The sequence below is a fragment of the Procambarus clarkii genome, unplaced genomic scaffold (assembly GCF_040958095.1).
Source record: "Procambarus clarkii isolate CNS0578487 unplaced genomic scaffold, FALCON_Pclarkii_2.0 HiC_scaffold_95, whole genome shotgun sequence".
In the NCBI taxonomy this organism is placed as follows: Eukaryota; Metazoa; Arthropoda; class Malacostraca; order Decapoda; family Cambaridae; genus Procambarus; species Procambarus clarkii.
The window spans coordinates 3,307,062-3,322,817 of record NW_027189128.1 but is presented as its reverse complement, the minus strand read 5'-3'; positions in this window follow the sequence as shown (position 1 = coordinate 3,322,817).

Sequence of the window (15,756 nt, the reverse complement as noted above, 5' to 3'; positions counted from 1 at the left end):
AACAGACCTACTGCATCGTGTTTGGAAGCAAATCAACAAATGCAATTCAAATACAGATAGACAATGTTAACATTACCAATAAAAATGCTAGAAAGCTCCTTGTCCTATACTTTAACAAGAGACTCAACTTCAGCACCCACATACAACATGTCCCCAAGAAAGTCTCAAAAACGGTTGGTATACTCTCTAAAATCAGATATTATTCTCCAAACTCTGCCCTCCTCTCACTATAATATGGGCTAATCTATCCCTTTCTTATATATTGTGGAGGGAACCATATTCAAAATACCCGCCAGGGTAACTTTTTAGATTAGCCGCTCCTGATTGGTGGGCGGCAGCTCGTCACCGTGCGTCTGCGCATCACCGCGTGCATGCCTGGAGGCGAGAAGGAGGGTAGACGAGAACCGCACCTGACTGAGAACGGATCTGTTAGCAACGCCCCCTGGACTGTGGTTATCCAGCACCCCATATTGGCCAGCTATCATTGAACCTTGCCCCTGGAAGCCGTCGTATTGCTTCAGCAACCCTGGGAGACGACTTCAGCCCAAGGTGAGCCGCTGTTTCCCCCATTTTCTACACATTCTGTTGTATGTTGATTACCACGTGGTTGGTCTGCCATAGCCCCTAGGCGACCGCCTCCACACCAGTGTGGAGGCGGTGAATAATCGGCCTACACGGTGATCAAGAGGACCTCGCCACGCTGTACACATCATTATCCTGCTGCAAGTAATTGAGACCGTGTTCAACATTACAGTGAAATTTACTGTCGTCGGTTGCACCATAGATGTTCTCCAGTTTGCTAGGACTTGATTTGTGATTTTCAGCTTCGTTGTCTCTGATTTTGTGTTTCCTGATTCCAGTATTTGTGCTTTTTTACCCCCATTTCTTGCATTTCCCTGTGATTTTCTATACTTCGTCGTACCTCTGTTCCTACTTCAAGAGTGTTCTACAACCCCCATGCATCCAGCAAGATTTTCGACGTTAGATTCATTTCCCAGATTTTTTTGCCCTCTTTGCTGCATCAATTTTCCCCATTTTTGGCAATTTTCTCTATTTTTTATGAATTTTGGTGTATAAAATTATTATCAAGACGACTCCATCACCACGCTGCGCCGCCGCCATACTTGTTCCTACATGCGGCCAGCCCCACCCACCAGTTGGCGTCTGCTCTACCAGTTGGCGGTCCCACTTCCTACTAAGGTTGTAACATCAATTTTCTTTGAATTTCCTATTTTTCTAGATATTTTACATCAGAATTAGCAGTATTCAGTAATTTTGTACTTAAAATAGGAGTGAGGAGGAAGTTGATCCCTCACGGATTCATCCTTCGTTCACGAGCGTATCCGGGCTCAGTGTTATTGTTTACTCACAGTCGTGGAGGACTCAGAGGCGTCAGCTATCGTAGGTGTTTGTTGCATCTTACTGGACTGTCTCCTACTTTGCCTTCACGAACTTTCCTTATATATATGACTCCATGGAGACATATGTGTCAAGAAAATTTGTGCTGGTGTACTAGAATCCTGAGAAAACGAAATCATCCTTCTACCCTGAACTTACCCATTCCTCTGAAATTGGATGTGTTGTTCTTTAACAGGTGCATGAATTTTGAACTGTATACTCATTGCTGAATACAGATATTAGTGAATAAACTTACTTCTCAGTAACAATTGATAAATTTACTTGAGACATTGGTTAAGTGACTGATACTGATTACATATGTGAAATTTGGAATATTGGATCATGGTGGTTGCAAATGTCCACTTTGTAGGAGAACATTACTACATATGATCATCCTACGAGTCACCAGTGAAAATACCTAGTAATAAGTGAAAAGGTTCTTGCCTAACATATACATGTAAAAGTGCAATGTATGTTTACATTCTAGATTTAAGTGCATGCTTCTAGTTTTAAGTGCATGTTTCTAAATTTAAGTGCATGTTTCTAGATTTAAGTGCATGATTCTAGACCTAAGATAATCCTAGATTTCATACATGATCAAGTTCAGTGTAAGCGCTCATAATTATCCAGTCCTAGTGAGTGTTCAAGACCATACCAAGTGCATTCCATCTTTTGAAAATTTTTTGGAGGGAGTAATATTGGGGCAGGTCATCCTAATTATTGGGGCCACCCTATCTTTCTCCAATATTTTGGACAATCGTACAGTGGATAGTTACTTCAAACATACTGGATAATTCCTAAGTGGCAACTGCTTCCATTGGTTACAGGCTTGGAGCAGGATACTATTCTTGACCATTCCTAGTTTTAAGGCCTATTCCCTGACGTGTCTTATTTTTATTCATTGCTGGTTTACTTTGGGTGTGAACGTACATTTTGCAAAAAGACTAGTTCTGAGCTGTGCCTTTTCATTACCGCAAGATGCCCCACATACGCATTAACGTGGCGTCTGTAACTGATCTAATAACATTACCTGGAGTGTCGTACACACTGGCCAACAGAATTGTTAAGTTCAGACACACACGCACTATCACGGCAGACAACATCCATCATATAGCTCACCTTAAGATTACGACTTCTTTATTGAATTCCATATCTTTAGACACGGAACCAGCACCTCATGGCTCAGGTTCCATCACATTGGCGGAACCAAATACTGGAAGACGTTCAGGCTCGCCATCATCTGATGGGAATGCCTCCGCCGTCTCCGGAGGCGCAGCTACACGCAGTCGCACCAGACGTGGGTCTCCTCGTAATATCCATGGTTTGTATAGTTCTGGTTTTCAGAGACAGGGGCATATTTCCTCTAAGGGTTCGTCTCATTCCACTCGTCATCCAGATCGGAGGGTGTCAGCTAGCTCTCAGGATTCTGATTCAGATGACTCCACGTATCCTCGACAGTGGAATCGTCATGGTCGAAGGAATAATTCATTCCGTCCACCACCTCGAGAACTCGATTATGATGGTAAATCTGATTGGACTCCATTCTATCGCCGTTTCACATCGTATGCAGCGGAAAAAGATTGGAGTGGCACTGCTTCTCTAACAAACTTGGGTTGGTGTCTTAAGGGAAAAGCTAGTGATTTTTACAACCGGATACTAGACCGGGAACCATCAATTGATTATACTCACATGATGCACAAACTTGTAAAGAGATTTGGAGATAGGGAGGTTTTAGACGTGGCAATAATGAAATTTTCTCAGGCCCACCAGGAAAATGGTGAGGACATCTTAGAATGGGCTGATAGAGTCCAGCACTTGGCCCATCGAGTCTACAAACATCTGGAACGGGGAGAGGAAGAGCAGATGGCAATCATGCGATTTGGCCAAGGTTTGTTAGATAAGTGTTTAGCAGAGTATATTTCCAACGCTAATATTTCGTCCATGGAAAAAAGCCATTGATAGGGCTCAAACATTTCAGCATAATTCTGTTGCTATTCACGGGTCAGCAGGGTCCCAAGGGCCAGCAATGCGGATAAATGCCGTGGGTAGGCCTTCCCGATATGAACAACCAGCCAGGAGTAATTTAGGTTTCCACCTCCGCTCATGGACACCCACAAAATCGCCAGAGTTGTCACCGGCTAATAGTTTATCAGGCCAGGGTAAGGGGGGTCTCCGGCAAACAAATGCTGGATGAGGATCCACATCTCTTGCGGAAATAGGTACAAAATTAGATAAATTGACAGGCATGAACGCAAAACTAGACGAAGTCGTCTCAGGAATCTCAGGGGTTCGTGACAAATTGGACGAGGTATGTGAGGGTTTGAGACGTCTCACAAACGCCATCATATCGCCTCGGGGCCAACGCTCCTCATCACCTAGGAGGAGTAATAATTGTTACCTATGTGGGGAAGAGGGTCATTTTGCTCGCAATTGCCAACAATCTAGGAGTGGCTGGGACGAAGGCCATAAACAGGAAGAGCGTTCTAATGATAAGTATCATGTTTCCTTTTTAGAGGAGGATCAGTCTTTAAACAAAGATGGGTCGGCTCAAGAGGCCTAGATTTGACCCATGACTTGCCAGGCCAGCAGATTGTGGTTACACCACCTCCAAGGACACAAAGTCCTTCTCGAGGGTTCAAAACTTGTACCCTCCAAATACCAGCACTGGATACTCATCAGGAAAATTGGCCGCCTGATCAGACATTTGCAGAAGGTGCACCTGAAACGATAGCACCGGTGGACGAAAAGGACATAAGCGACGGACAAGTGTCGCAAGATGAAGATGACTTCTATCAACATGAGGGAGTACATTTAAGGTTCCAGCAAGTAGGTGAAGAGGAAGGATTCTCTCAAGAGCAGAGTAGTTGTTTTCCCAGGGAGGGTGAGGTAGACCAATCCTGCACACCCGAGGGCATCGATAAGCAGGAAAGGGAGGAACAAGAACAAACAACTATTAGGCAATTACGGTTTGGGTCCATGTTCTGGATCCCGATTCAAGTAGAGAACGTAATGGTGAAGGCAATAGTTGACACAGCAGCAGAGGTCACAATTATTTCTCAAGAGGTTTATCAACAGTTGATACCTCCACCCCCAGTAATAAGGCGGATCACACTCAATCCCGCGGGAAACTGTATGTGTATTCCAGGAACACTGATAGGGCCAGTTACATTACTAATTGCTGGAGGGAAATTTGAAGTAAACTTATATGTAGCACAAATTGAAGATAACATGCTACTGGGGCTTTATTTTATGAAACGTCAGGGCATCAGCCTGGCCCAATCTCAAATGATATTACAGGAACAAATTATTCCTATGCAATTGGGGAGGGAGGATGCACCAGACCCAAACTCCAACCCTTGCATAGCTAAAGTGGCAGTGTCTCAACACACGGTCATTCCACCTCGGTCGATGGCAAACGTCCTATGTGAACTGGACATGCCACAATACCTAGTAGAACCCTTGGATGAGGGGAGGGTACCAATAATGCGCACTTTACACCAAAATGGGAAAACCCTACGAATATGTGTACTTAATGTCACAGAAAGAAACCTCACATTGAAGAGACAGATGCATGTGGCTAACGCAGAAGCCACATGCATCATGATTTGGGAAGTTTTACCCAAATCTAGGCCAGCGATGGCTGTAAGGTAGATAGGGGAAACAGCACAGGAAACCCACAATAATCTACCCAATCATATGTTAAGCCTGTTACTGGACATAGAAGAGACCCTGACAGCAGAACAGGTGTGCCAACTATCTCGTTTGTTATTGACATATAAAGATGTATTTGCAGCAAGCGAATTTGACTTGGGTTCTTTTAATGAAGTGTCACATCATATCAACACAGGCAATGCCAGACAGGTGAAACAAAAAATACGACGAACACCAGCATGTTTTGCACAGGAGGAAAAAGGACACCTTCAGCGTATGCTTGATGCAGGTATTATTCAACCATTAATGTCTGAGTGGGCATCAGCACCAGTATTAGTGAGGAAAAGGGATAGCTCAGTTCGGTGGTGTGTGGACTACCGGGAACTGAATTCCCGTACCATAAAAGATGTATATCCACTTCCATTAGTTGAATGTTTAGACACGTTGGCAGGGAACAAATGTTTTAGTAAATTGGATGCCTATTTAGCGTATTACCAAATTAACGTAGCAGAGGAAGACAGAAAAAAGACGGCATTTATCACCAAGTATGGTCTTTTTGAATTTAAGAAAATGGCTTTTGGCCTTTGCAATGCACCAGCTACTTACGCAAGAGTAATGAATCTAGTGTTACGGGAATTAAATTGGGAGACCGTACTAGCTTTTTTGGATGACATCTTAGTGCTAGGTGAATCCTTTCAGAGTTATCTCTTCAACCTAGAACAAGTTTTTGAACGATTTAGAAAATATGGTCTACGCCTTAAACCGCAAAAATGTGCTTTATTTAGAAGGCGGGTGGAATTCTTGGGCAGAATAGTTAGCCGGACGGGGCTGGAATTGGGAAAGGAGGCAATAGAGGCAGTGGTGAGATGGCAAACTCCTAGGTCATCCAAGGATGTGGAAAAATTCTTAGGATTAGCCAACTATCACAGGGCTTTTATAAAAGGATTTGCGGAGCTAGCAGCCCCTTTATATGCCTTAACCGGGGCAAACAAATTTAAGTGGGAATGTAAACATCAAGAGGCTTTCGGCGCTATCAAAACTGCTTTGACTACGGCCCCTGTGTTGGGATTGCCAAATGGACAGGATCCATTTATCCTAGATACTGACGCCTCTGGTTGGGCAATAGGTGCTGAGTTGCTGCAAGTTCAGGACAAGCAGGAGAAGGTCATTGCTTATGCTAGTTTTGCACTAACCCCAGAGCAGAGACGGTATTGTACTACCAGGAAGGAATTGTTGGCAGTTGTGAGGTTAACCAGGCTTTTTCGGCACTATTTACTGGGCCGGCCTTTTATTATCCGAACAGATCATGGCAGTCTGGTATGATTGACTAGGTTCAAGAACCCCTAGGGCCAATTAGCTCATTGGTTGGAAGAACTAAGCCAGTTTGACTTGAAAATACAACACAGGGCCGGAAAGAAACCCACCAATGCGGACTCGTTGTCGAGGGAAGGGGACACCCAGCAGCTATGTACACATTTTCGTCATGACATTCCCTTACAGGATTTACCGTGCGGGAGCTGTTATTATTTTCACAGGGCACACCAAAACTGGGCAACATTCCAAGAAACGGTAGATGACGTGGTCCCACTAGCTACTGGATCATTCAATTGTGCTTGTAGTATTCAGGCTCGGGGGACAATTAGAAAAATAAACACCAAGCCTCTTTCGACAGACTGGTGGTTGGAAGACGACGATTTGATTGTGTTCCCATGGACCCGTGGGATACAGATCAACGAGAAGTAGAGGACACATCCGGAATGAGACGGGATGAAGTCCTACCAAACATGGTAAGCATTTGAATACTCACAAAGGCCATTGGGGAAAGATATGGGATGCCCATTCATGAATTGCAGGAACAGACTGAAAATGACCCAGACAGGAGTATGGTGAGAGCATGGGTAGGGGGCCAACAACCGGCAGAAGGGGACTTATTTGGAGCCAGCCCCGTCATAAAATACTACTGGCTCAACAAAGAGGCCTTTGTTTTAGAAAATGACCATTGGTGGTGGCATAAGGTAGATCAGGATGGATTGACTCAAAAACTGTTGTACATCCCAAATAGCTTGAGAGAGGAAGTGTTGAATTTATGCCATGATATACCCGATATGGGTCATCAGGGCAGGAACCGCACATTGGAGAGAGTAAAAGCAAAGTATTTCTGGTACGGACTAACAACCCAGGTTGCGAATTATGTGGCTTCGTGCCATCTCTGCAGTATCAACAAAAAAGCGTCCAAATCCAGTAGGAATGAATTACTCAGGTACGATGTAGGGGCACCAATGGAAAGGGTCCACTTAGACTTTTTGGGACCACTGCCCAAGACTCAGAAGGGGAATGAATATCTTTTGGTAATAGTGGACCAATTTACCAAATGGATAGAATGCGTGCCACTACCATCCCAAACCGCAGAGGATACGGCAAGAGCGGCGCTCGATGGATTCTTCACCCGGTTTGGGTATCCATTTGAAATATTAACCAATCAAGGGAGAAATTTTGAGAGTGACTTGTTCACTAAACTTTGCGAGATGATGCACATCCACAAGACCCGTACCACAGCTTATAGGCCGTCAGCGAATGGCCAGGTAGAACGGTACAATAGAACCATCATGGATGCCTTGCGATGTTATGCCAGTTCTCAACAGGATAGTTGGGATGACTACGTTCAACACATAGCTGGGGCAATTAGGTCAAGCGTGAATCGACGAACGGGATTCACTCCTAACAAGTTAATGCTTGGCCGAGAAACTAACCAGCCGATAGATCTGATGTATCCCCGGGAGGGATGCCCTATTCAAGAAGCAATACCTTATTTAGCGCAGTTGCAACAGGAAATAGAAAGGGCACACGAGCTAGCCCGGAAATCTCTCTCATCTACTCAAGAACGAATGAAGAAGGATTACGATCTGAGGGCACGATTACAGACCTATGAAAAGGGCGATCTGGTTTATCTACTGGATACAGCACAGACAAAAGGGCAGTGTAAGAAATTATCGCCACATTGGAAAGGACCAGAAATCATCATACATAAATTTTCATTCCTGTTTATTTAGAGTTAAACTTCAACGTGACCTCATCACAGTAAATCATGATAGACTAAAGAAGTGTAAGGACCGTGTACGTCCAAACTGGGTGGTTCAATTCAAACAGCACATGACACAAGTTCCAGAAGCGACTATCATTACCTTATCAAGACCTTTACTGTTTATGTAGGCAACCATATGACAGAAAATTTATGGTGCAATGTGATGGGTGTGCGGAATGGTTTCAAGGGAGCTGTGTGGGAGCAACCGTGGCGAATGTACGTTCTCAGCCGGAGTATATATGTCCATGGTGTAAGAAGGCACCTAGGGAATAATTTCAATACATGCCATTCTTACTGTTAAGTCACTATTTATTGCAGCACTACATCCGAACCCAACGATGGCTACCAAGGAGTCATCATCTGATTACTCTGACTACGAGTCAAAAACCCAACGGGAATCAAAGGGACCAGGAAAGATCCGAGGTGTACCTATCATCTCAAAGTGGGGGTTAATAATGAAGTATTTGAATCCTCAACTCCAGTTGAGTCGGGTGGAACGTCCTGGAGAGGAGACACTAGAGCCCCTGAAGGCCATGGACGAATTCGTTCCATCTTATTACTTCTCTAGCGAGAATATAAGTCTAGCAAGACATCACCAGACCGGAGACACAAGGTCTCTTTCTAATTCTACCTCAAGCGTGGACACGCATTTAGCGACGTGTCACCAAGATTGTATAGGCCCACATAACCCCACCAGTGTATTTTTGGCTCCTTCCACCTGGAGTATCTCTTTTTTTGACAGTCACTTCAGAGTGAACCATACCCTGACTAAGGGAGACTTAATTTCCGGTGAGGACACTCTCCTCCCGATTTATGCTATGCGGAAAATTAACCTGCAAATCAGAGAGCTAAATCCAACACCAACCCACGGTTTGGCGGGCGGGGCCATGGCTTACATGAGCCCGATGAAATACCCAAGGAGCTGTGAGACCCCTCAGGAGTGGGTAATGTCATTGGGACTACCCAGGCTGTGCAGATGCAATGTCCCTTAAAACTCTAAGAATATATATGAATGTACTGCCAACTGTACCTCTGGGACCATTTGGGTTTGATTGGGAGACAGCACTCCTGGGAGAAAGGAAAATACAAAGAGACGTTTTCCGACACGTTCTCCAATATGCCTCAGTGAGGCGACCTCTAGTCATTTCCCTACGCTCCCAAAGAGGAGATACATCGGACTTAATCTTCTATACTGCACTCACCGATCTGCAGGAATTCTGCGGATCCACTCAACCTATGCATATGCGAGGTTTTACAAGGTCGGGAGAAACAGTTCGAAAATGGCTCAAGTTCTTCCCAAATACCTATTTCAGTTTGGATGTTGGGGAACAGCCAATGATCCAGCAAATAGATGTGTTGAAGGCCATACCAAAAGAGCGATTACTCCTGGAGTCAGCGGCACCTGTGACAACCAAGGCACGACCAAACCCACTTACATCACCCGCATACGTCGGGGACGTGGGGATATGTATTGCAAAATGGCTAACTAAACGTGGACATCAAACTCCTGGCCGAAGTTACTACCGAGAACGGTCGGAGGCTGTTCAATCCTGTGCAAAAGAAACAATAAAAGAAAAAAGAAAGAACAGCAGGGGTCTCCAGCAACACACTAGCAGGGGTCCCCAGTAACACACTGGCAGGGGTTTCCCGCAACACACTGGCAGAGGTCTCCAACACACAGGGAGGGATCTCCAGCATCATACAGGCAGGTGTCTCCAGCAACATACTGGCAGGTGTCTCCAGCAACACACTGGCAAGGGTCTCCAGCAACACACAGTCAGGTGTCTCCTGCAACATACTGGCAGGTGTCTCCAGCAACACACTGGCAGGGGTCTCCAGCAAAACACTGGCAGGGGTCTCCAGCAACACACTGGCAGGGGTCTTCAGCAACATACTGGCAGGTGTCTCCAGCAACACACAGGCAGGTGTCTCCAGCAACACGCTGGCAGACTTCCACACAGGCTTATAACAAGTATTAACAGACGGACAGCGCTTCCATCTCGTAACTCAACTTGGCCATCCTGGAGTACGTCGGTCCAATCACCAATACTTTGCTAAGTATTAAAGACAAATCATTTTCTACACCGACTCGGTCACTTGTTCCCTCTGGAACACGTTTTGAGTCCATGACTGCCCTGGGTGGACTGATTCATGCCGACCAAGATACCATCCACAGCAATTCTGCAGACTGAAATGTGATCAGTAAGCCAGAAACTAAACAGGGATCAAACAAATTCACAGCCTTCCACCGTGGAACAGAAAATTGGGACGGAAGCGCTCCACACATTGGGTTGACATTGTTACACCTCCCTTTCTATAATAATTGGAGTCGGCTGCGCTCCAAAGATGACGTCCATATCATTACAGGGATATACCCCTAGCATACGAAACAATTAGAAAGAAAATTGACAAACTAAAAGACTCAAAAGCCCCAAGTGTGAATGGAATCCAGTCCAAAGTCTTAAAGGAACTGCCAGACGAACTATGCCTACCACTAAAACTTCTTTTCTCCAAATCTCTGGACAAAGGGGTAGTCCCTCTTAGATATGAAATATGCAAATGTTACCCCTATTTTCAAAAAAATGCAGAAAGAGCTAAACAGAAAACTACCGGCCGATCAGCCTGACATCACACACCTGCAAGCTCATGGAGAGAATCCTCAGGGTGGGAATCATTCACCATCTCTCAGTGAACGACATTGTACAACCGACACAACATGGATTTGTTAAAAAAAGATCCTGCCTTACAAACTTGCTCACATTTTTGGAAACGCTAACCGGCTACTCGGACAAAGGCCTTCCGGTGGATGTAGTATACTTGGATTTTGTTAAAGCTTTTGATATGGTAACACATGAAAGACTGGCAAGAAAATTACAGGCCCATGGAATAAATGGTAAAATATTAGAATGGATAAAACAATGGTTAAAGGAAAGAAAGCAAAGGATCGTGCTAAATGGAAACTAATCTGAATGGAGAAATGTGATAAGTGGGGTGCCACAAGGATCCATTCTGGGACCGACCATTTTTGCCATATACATCAGTGACATAGATTAGAACATTAAAAGCCATATCATCAAATCGGCAGACGACAATGATTTATGGTAAAGTGGGAAATAATAATGAGATTGAAGTCTTATAAAGAGATTTACCTGAACTTAACAAATTGTCAGATAACTAGCAAATGCTTTTTAATGTCGACAAATGCAAGACCATGCATGTGGGGCATAACAACCCATGCTACGACTACCAAATTAATATTACAGCATATTGATGAATAAGGAAAATAATAAGGATGAATAATGAGTGGTGGAGTGAAAATCCACCACTCATTAAAAGTTGCATAATAGTTGGGTGCAGCAGGCAGAAAAGCTAACCAAAGCCTTAGATAATCAAGCGTACTTTTGACTATAAGGAAAATAAGGTAATGGTTCGACTGTATAAATGTTAGGTGTGCCCCCACTTAGAATACTGTATCCAAGCATGGAGATCTGTTTTTCATAAGGTCATAGCTGCTCTGGAGAAGGTGCAACACCAGGCAACAAAAGTCATCCCAGAGCTAAGTCGCCTCCCATATCAGGAACGCTTGAAGGCCGCCGGGCTAACAACACTGCAAACCAAGCTTAACAGGGTGGCTGCCATTGAGACTTTTAAAATATTGAACAAATTAGAGGATGTTGATCTGGATATTTTCAGCAGAAGATCAGATGTAACACAAACAAAGGGCAACGGTTTCAAGCTCAACAAGCCACAATGTAGGACTGAGAACAGGAGATGCTTTTTCACCCCAGGGTTATTAACCCATGGAACCGTCTACCCGCCGAAGCCGTAACTGCGAAAACTGTGTTGAGTTTTAAAGTACAGCTGGAAAAGATCATCAAGGCAAATGGCGGGACCTTCGACCAGCCGCCAGCTTCCTATCCTCATCGACGCCACTAAGGTTAGTGGCTCGGGTAAATGAAGCTAATATAAACCGGTGTCTGTTGTTTTGACCTATGAGACACGTCTTTAAAAAGCACCTATTCATTCATAATCTAATACATTATTACAACAACAACAAATGCCGCGTTGCAATTCTGCACTTTCCAAGAAACTTGGGGTAAAGGAATAGGTTTCCTGGACTGTCTCTATTCGACTTATCTGTTGGATTAAGGACCTGCCCGAAACAAGCAAAATGCAAAAGTAATACACATGTACACAGACTTTGCAAAAATTTTCGACAAATGTGATCATGATGTTATTGTGCAAAAAAAAAGCGTAGAAGAGGAATTACTGGCAAAGTGGGGAGATGGATCTTTAAGTTCCACCGAACAGAACGTAGAGTGTAAAAGTCAACACAGTAACATCCGGGTCATCCACTGTGAAAAGCTCAGTCCCCTCAGTACCTCAGTACTGTACTTCCTTTGGTACTTTTTCTCATCCTTATATTAGACAAACACAAGGACACAAAATACAACAAAAGACAATACAACTGTATCATCATTTCCAGATGACACCAGGATTTTCATGCGAGTAGACATTGTATATCTTGAGGTTATCTTGAGATGAATTCGGGGCTTTAGTGTCCCCGCGGCCCGGTCCTCGACCAGGCCTCCACCCCCAGGAAGTACCCCGTGACAGCTGACTAACACCCAGGTACCTATTTTACTGCTAGGTAACAGGGGCATAGGGTGAAAGAAACTCTGCACATTGTTTCTCGCCGGCGCCTGGGATCGAACCCAGGACCACAGGATCACAAGTCCAGTGTGCTGTCCGCTCGGCCGACCGGCTTCCCGAGCTTTTGTAGAGGACATCTTATGTAAATCTGGTATTTCAATGGGTCACAGATAATAATCTTATGTTTACTAAAAATTAGTTCCAGCTCCTGTATTATGGAAAAAAAAAGTATAGAAAGGGAAACCTTATATGAAAAGTAATTGAATCACTTTATAAAACGAAAAGAACATGCCATGATCTAGGAATTATCATTTTGGAAGACCATACCTTCAAAGAACACAATAGAGTAGCTGTCATGACTGCAAGAAAAATGACAAGCTGGATAACAATGACCTTCCAAACAAGGGATGCCATACTAATGATGATACTTTTCAAGACACTAGTGCTCTCTAGGGTGTAAAATTGTTGCACACTAACAGCCCCATTCAGAGCTGAAGAGATTGTCGACCTTGAGAGCATGCAAAGATCCTTTACCACTATAATATACTCTATAAGTCATCTAAATTATTGGGACCAATTACAAGTTCTAAATGTGTATTCTCTAGAGCCTTGGCGAGATACATCATAATCTTCACATGGAATTCATTATAAAGACTGGATCCAAATCTTAACATGGAGATTACATCAGGAAAAACGTGTAGGCATGGCAGGATGTGCAAAATAGCCCCAATGAAAAGTAAAAGTGCAATAAGAACCCTGAGGGGAAAACTCAGCATCAAGGGCACAGGACTTTTCAACACTCTCCCACTACACATCAAGGGCATAACTAGCCAGCCTCTCATGGTGTTCAAGATTGAATTCGAGAATCACCTCCATATAATAACTGATCAACCAGGCTGTTATTCATACGTCAAGCTGTAAACAATCTCGTCCAACAGCTTGGTTGACCAGACGACAACTGGGAAGCCTGATCGGAGACTGGGTCGCGAGGCCTTTGATTTCCATGAATCTCCACAAGGTAGGTAGGTAGGGTCTTTTAGGACCTGACCAGTCATTAGACATTTCAGTGTTGACAGTGTAAAAATAACCATCTACAAATTTAAAGAGAGTTCAATTTCATAAAATTTTAAGCCAGTGCTCTTGCAAAACAAGAATATTACATATAACAAAAAGCTTTTTTTGACATCCATACTTTACGGGGTTTGTTGCTTCCCCAATTACCTTTAATAACTAGGAATTATGACAGTACAGATACCGAAGCATTGTCATTGGGTAAATAAACAATGTTACTTGAAGCTCATTTATGTTTTAATTAAAGGAAAACACATACAGTGATCTTGTATGTAGAGACAATTTTAATGTAAGTTCTATAATATTCTTAGTTACAGTGTGGATGGTGACGCCGTATGAAGAGACATTTGTCAAGTAAGTTCTACAAACCCGTTATGACTTAGCCTATTCAGTTACGACTGGATATGCTGTGGTTGTACTTTAATATTAAGATGTTCAATTATTACATTATTACCATTTAAATTGTGGCCTAACTATAGTAATAACATTATATAAACGTGTATGCTACTGTATAATATTCTTTTATACATTATTATGTTATATTATGATGCGTTAGTGTTTGTTAACTGCTTGTTTGGTGGTTTGCGCAGCTTCCATCTTTACCCCTTCTTCTGCCCCCCCACTTTCCGATGCTGAGTATCTGTCAGAGTTACCAACTCAGGTTGGTGGGTTGCGCACTGGGAGCCATGGGGAGCGGTTCACCTCACCTGTCAGCCCAGTCGTTGCTTTCCCAGTGTAGCTGGCGGACCCTGGTGGTTTACAGACGTAGTCTGAGTGATGTGGGTTCACTTCCCCTCCGTTTTGAGGGCTCATTCCGTTGGCCTGGATTTTACTGGCAAGGCTGACTACCCTGCAGTGGAGTTGGTGATGTGTGAGATGCTCCGTGTGGAAGTGGCTGCCATCTGTAGCGTCTAGTTAGATCATTAGGCTGTAGTGAAGTTTGCTGACGAAGAAGATTACAGGGTGTTTTTACGCTGCTACGAGGGACGGTTATTTCAACTGCTGGATGCTGTTGGTACGGTGGTTATCTCCGACCGGAGTGGTGCTCTCACCTTCATCAGCATTCATGGTGCGCCCCTCCAGTTCCCGGATTAATCTGTTAAGGGGGAAATTCAGGCAGCTTGATGCAGTCATGAGTGTGAGGTTAAATATGATTTCCTCAGGGGAAACTCCGGGGCATACGGACAAGTATCCGCACCTTAGGGATGCGACTGCGTGCTGGCATCCTTTCCTCAGTAAGACTTATGGGCTACTATATCCACGTCTACTACGCATGGCAGCCTGCCATATGTTTCCGCTCTGGGTTGCCTGGCCACCTGAGGCCAGATTCACGAAACAGTTGCAAGTACTTATGAACGTGTACAACTTTCCTCAATCTTTGATGCCTTTGGTTACATTTATTAAACAGTTTACAAGCATGAAAACTTCCTAATCATCTGTTGCTATTGTTATAAATAGCCTCCTGGTGCTTTGGAGCTCATTAACTGTTTAATAATTGTAAGCAAAGCCGCCAAAGATTGAGAAAAGATGTACAGGTTCGTAAGTACTGGCGTAACTGCTGCGTGAATCTGGCCTCTGGCTGCTGGCTGCACGGCGGATGTCGTTACCCAGGCTAATCTTTTTGGTGACGAGGATTTCCCGCCGCTAGCTATGGATGAAGACCCGGTAGGTGTGTTTGTGGACGAGCCCGTGGATGCTGTGCTGCGCCTTGTGTTGGGTGGGGGGTGCCAGCTGCTGGTGGGGTTCGTGCGCCGGTGAATGTGCCGTCATCGGCTGTGTGTCATGCTGCTGCTGGTGTTGCCGGTGCTGCTGTGGATCTGCCGGTTGTTCACTCTCCATCTTCTGCGCCTGCCCCTCTGTGTTGTGCTGCAGATATTCTCTGCGTCTCCGCTGCTTTTACC